Genomic DNA, 5701 nt, shown 5'->3' on the forward strand with positions numbered 1-5701 from the left:
GGTAGGGCGAGGACAGTCAGGACAGTGGGGGTAGGAGGCTATGACCACTGCTTAGACGGGGTGGTTGATAGATGGGAGTAGCGGCACCCTCATAGGGACGGATTGGCGGTGGGGGGGTGGGATTCCCTTTCCGTGGGACGTTCTAGGTGACGGACCGGTGTGATTATTCCTTCCCCGGGGGAGAGTCCTGATCCTCGGGGGGAGGGGGGTGTTCTTTATTAACTATGTCTTTATTGTGTGAGTGTTCTGTGTGTTTTAAATGCGCAGTGTAACCGCTTAGGGTCGGGACAGGACTATATACAGTAGGCGGTTCTGGTCCCGTAACGCTTGCCTGTGCCCGAAGTGTGGGGATTACTGTGCATTGCAGTGCTATTGGTGTGCCGTGCCCTAATAGGGATGTTGTGTGGTGCGGGATTTACTGTGCGGTAGCGTGGGTTAATAACACACACTTGAAAAGGGGTGGTGTGCTACGGGGAGAAATCGGGACCAAACTCTTTGTGAATCCAGATCCGACCCGATGGGTCGCTGCATGAATTGTACTGAATAAAATTATCTTTGTAATTGTAGCTGCAGTCTGGTGGTGATCTGTTCTCCGTTTACAGCCTCTGACGCTACTGTAGTTTGGGTTCGTTACAATATCAATTCGATGACTCGCATATTCCCTATAATATAGGGTCTATATTTTCTAATTTTAAGTTTTTTTAATGTTTATAACCTTAGATCTATGCAAACCATTTCATATATATCCAACAACACAGTACAATTATGGTGGTCATCTGGTTTATGACAGTAAAACAATGTAGATTTTATGTACACTGAATGTAAAATTAAAGTTAATGAAAGCAAAATTATTGAAAACAACTGTTGTGCCTTCGATTTACTAAAACACATGTTGGTACAATAAAACCATTAAAATTTTAGAGATAAAGCATATGACCATCCATCCATCCATTTTCCAAACCGCTTATCCTACTGGGTCGCGGGGGGTTCCGGAGCCTATCCCGGAAGCAATGGGCACGAGGCAGGGAACAACCCAGTATAGGGGGCCAGCCCATCGCAGGGCACACTCACACACCATTCACTCTCACTCACAAATAGTGAGTAAATAGTGACTCTGTCCTTATATTCATGTAATAAATATACAAATGGAATAAGATGGTAATCTGCCTGAGACATAAAGAAGGAAAAAGACAATATTACAGACCAGCCGCATATAATGATCAATTTCACCCAGACAAACATTACAAGTGGTTTCCAGTGTATTTCCATTTAGCAGAATACGACTGGCTTTCGGTGATCTGCTCTTGTTCACTTTTCTCCTCCTCTGTCATTTTTGTTAATTTTTCTCCCAAACCAGATAAACTGTTTATGACTGAGCCAGAAACATTATACTGCTTTTAGTATGTGATGGGTTTAACAGTTTAGGCCACTTAAAAAAAAAAAATAATTGGTTCTCGTCCCCGCCCGACCCGCCGAAATGCCTCCAACCCGGTTTTTTTTTATTTTTTATTTCGTAAAAATCGCATGGAAAATGCCCAAGAATGACGAAATTTGGGGGCGGCATGGTGGTGCAGTGGTTAGCACTGTCGCCTCACACCTCTGGGACCCGGGTTCGAGTCTCCGCCTGGGTCACATGTGTGTGGAGTTTGCATGTTCTCCCCATGTCGTCGTGGGGTTTCCTCCGGGTACTCCGGTATCCCCCCACAGTCCAAAAACATGCTGAGGCTAATTGGAGTTGCTGAATTGCCCGTAGGTGTGCATGTGTGAGTGAATGGTGTGTGAGTGTGCCCTGCGATGGGCTGGCCCCCCATCCTGGGTTGTTCCCTGCCTCGTGCCCATTGATTCCGGGATAGGCTCCGGACCCCCCGCGACCCAATAGGATAAGCAGTTTGGAAAATGGATGGATGGATGGATGACGAAATTTGAATTTCCCGCGCATTCCACATCGACGATTGATCCACATTGTGTAATCCTAGTCTTGGAATGGTTTCATGAACCTAAATTTGTCTTTACCTGAGATGGGCTGGTGCAAAGATTTAAGTCTGGGGAAGTGATGTGGTACATGTTCTTAAGTACTTGTTTGTAGAGTTGCATTTCCTTGTTCAACCATTCAGGTTCCTGTATTTTGTAAATTCCTCGTGTTTTAACATGTTTTAATACACTTTCTTTCTAGATATATATTTTTAAATCTTGGTTGTTCATTTAGAATGGGAATGACAAACAGAACGACCCACTGTCACGGGTGTACGGCAGCGATCGCGGGCAGAGCGGCGATCGTGCGGGCAAGCGGGGAAGCAGGAAGCAGGCAGGCAGGATTCGGGACGAAACAAGGGGTTTAATCAAAATCCAGGGCAGGGAACACAGGACGGCTACAGACATCAATGACGGACAAAGGATTCAGGTAAGACACGGACTGAAATACACAGGACTGAGCAAATTAACTAGATACAGCTGGGTACAATCGGGAGAAAACACGTGGGTAATCAGGGGGCGTGGCACACAGGAGGAGCGGACGAGCCGGGCATGACACCCACCCCCTCCAAAAAAAAGGTCGAGAACCAATTTTTTTTTTTTAAGTGGCCTTAGTTGTAGCTGAACAGAACCGCAATGGCAGATTCCTGGTCACTTCCTGATTTTTGGTGTACTAGTCGGAGATACTTTTAGCTTTAGAACGAAAGAACCACGGCTTATTAGAGAACAGAGTAACAATTATCCATCCATCCCTTTGGGTCTTGGTCAGTCACGTGTCTGCACTGTCTGACACGCCCCCATTCGCCATTTTTAGTGTATCGTGGATGTAAACACATTTGGTTAAACTTGATATTCAGTGTTTTTTTCTACAGAAAAATGTAATGTTTTATGTAATCAGTAATAATTTTCATTACGAAAACACACTAGTAAGTTAGGTGTTTACGAAAGGAAGAGAGTCAAGAACACCACAAAAATATCATTGGACATATATTTTATTTTAAATATGACCAATAAGGTTAATTGCCAAGTAGAATACAGGCTCGATATACAATGAGTTTATACAGCTCCTTCCAGACATCATGTGAAACGTTAGAAACCGTACTTGCAAATGTTTCTAAACTTAAACTATAGTTGGGCATTGGTTTGTCAGTGGACAGCAGTGACAGCCTTATCCTGAACTGTGTCTTATAATCCACGCACGCGAATATACACATACATGCACTGACAAACGTGTCATTACAATTTTGCTTTAAAAAGCATTCACTCTGTAACGCTAATTTAACACGAACAGATTAACCAATGTCTGCACCCTCTGTAGTTAGGCTAGCTTGCTAGCGTAGTTTATCCATCCATCCATCCATTTTCCAAACCGCTTATCCTATTGGGTCGCGGGGGGTCCGGAGCCTATCCCGGAATCAATGGGCACGAGGCAGGGAACAACCCAGGATGGGGGGCCAGCCCATCGCAGGGCACACTCACACATGCACACCTACGGGCAATTCAGCAACTCCAATTAGCCTCAGCATGTTTTTGGACTGTGGGGGGAAACCGGAGTACCCGGAGGAAACCCCACGACGACACGGGGAGAACATGCAAACTCCGCACACATGTGACCCAGGCGGAGACTCGAACCCGGGTCCCAGAGGTGTGAGGCGACAGTGCTAACCACTGCACCACCATGCCGCCCAGCGTAGTTTAATTAATGTGAAAATACTTCAGAAGACAAAAAAATGCATATTCAGTAATAATACAAATACAAAAAAACATCTTGCTTGCCTTTATGAAAGTGCCGAGAGCAAACACGCATTAAGGGAGATATCGTGTTGACAGTGATCTCCTTTCCTATCACCGCTGCGACACAGACCACTCGACGCCTCTTCGTTATGTCCTCTACCTGCTGTCCGTATCCCCTTTTCCGAGTGGGAAACCGAAAAAATGTCATGCGGTGCTACACCTTTCTGCCATTTCTGCCATGTCACTTAGTATGACAGCCTTTCACACAGCATAAGTGTCCCATCTTAAAAACAATAATGCCACAAGCAAATGCTGCCACTTGAGTTATATACATCCAAAATGGCAGTTCGACCCACAATACACTGCGACTTTAGCGAGTGACGTCACCTGTCAATGACCTACCGAAAAGCTGTAAAAACTATCAATTTATATAATGCCTTGAAGAATGCTTTGCAAATGAGAAAGGATGTGTACTGCTCGTTCTTTAAAGTGTAGTTTGTATGTGTTATGCATCTTGCATTACGTTTGTATATTGTTAAAAAAAAATTTAAGAACAACTCTAACCATGAAAAAAACACGTAGACGGGGAGAATATGCAAATTAACAACTAATTATATTACTGCAAAATAATATTGTAATACCTTCAGGTATTAAGTGTTCAATGTTATTCTGTCAAGTTAGGTTCTGTGCTTATGAGGGTGTGGTTATGGAATTGCGTGTGACGTGGGACGTGAGGGGGGGGAGTCGGTTTCTTGGGGAGTAGTTTTGGGTGCGGTTGCACGAGTTGTGTGGGACATAACCGAACCACTCTCGCTATTAATAAATCCATTTTCTGCAGCAACCATCGGAGATCTTATTTCTTTTAATCTGGTCATTACATTTGCTGTCAGAAGCCGGGATTTTTTTTCTTCAAAACCCAACCTCCGAAACTTTCTAGCGAAGGAGTTCAAGGAGAGTCCAAGGATGTTTGGACGTCAGGGAATGAAACTAGAACGTGATGCGCCGAACGACTTTAAGGTGTTCATACCCGAAACGGAGGGGTTTGAACTGCCGCGCCATTACGAGGGCGCCAGCCTGCAGGAGCACTGTCACATCCGCGCTGCGCACGACGAGGTAAACAAACATGGCGGCGCCCTACGCTCCAGACCGCTGCACATTAAGACGCCAAAGTTTTCAGGCCACGGGAGCTGGGAGGCATTTTTGGCGCAATTTGAACTGTTAGCTGACGCAGCTGGTTGGTCGGGGAATGAAAAAGCCTTGCAATTAGCCCTATCTTTAACGGATGAGGCAGCGGCGTGTCTGCTGTTACTGAGCCCGGGAGAGAGATGCGAGTACTGGACCCTGGTTGATGCGTTGCAACGACGCTTCGGGGAGTTTAATCTGCGTGATTCCCTGCGCTGTAAATTCAAACACCGTGTCAGGCTCTCTGGCGAGTCCCTCCGCACCTTAGCGTATGACATACAGAGACTATGTAGACGTGCTTATGTGTCCATGCCGCCCGAAATTCAAAATGAGCTGGCCAGGGATCAGTTTGTCCAAGCCCTTGCTCCTGACAAGCTCCGTATACACGTACAGCTGGGCCACCCAATGTCACTGGGGGAGGCTCTGGAGTTGGCCATGGAAAGGGAGACTGCGGTTTGTGCTAGAATGTGGGCTGCATCGCCTCCTGCGTCAGCTGCAGCTGAACCGGTCCTGGGGGGTCACGAGCCTGTGGGACTGAGGGATGTCAAGAGTGCAGTAATGTCTCAGCCACTCCAACCCAGATTAGGTGTTTGTTGGAGGTGTGGCCAGCCCGGTCACATGATTAGGCACTGCCCCAAGGCTAACGGTCAGCCGGGAAACGGCAGGGGGACCAGGCAGCCCAGTCACGGCGGGCCCCCCTGCTCTTGAGCCGGGAGTCTTCCTCAGCTGGCAAAGGCGGGGAGGGCTGCTCTACGCTGTTGTCAGAGAACCCGCTGGTAGCTGTCGGATGGACCAAAGCTGGAAACTTCTGCCA

This window comes from Brienomyrus brachyistius, unplaced genomic scaffold (assembly GCF_023856365.1).
Source record: "Brienomyrus brachyistius isolate T26 unplaced genomic scaffold, BBRACH_0.4 scaffold39, whole genome shotgun sequence".
In the NCBI taxonomy this organism is placed as follows: domain Eukaryota; kingdom Metazoa; phylum Chordata; class Actinopteri; order Osteoglossiformes; family Mormyridae; genus Brienomyrus; species Brienomyrus brachyistius.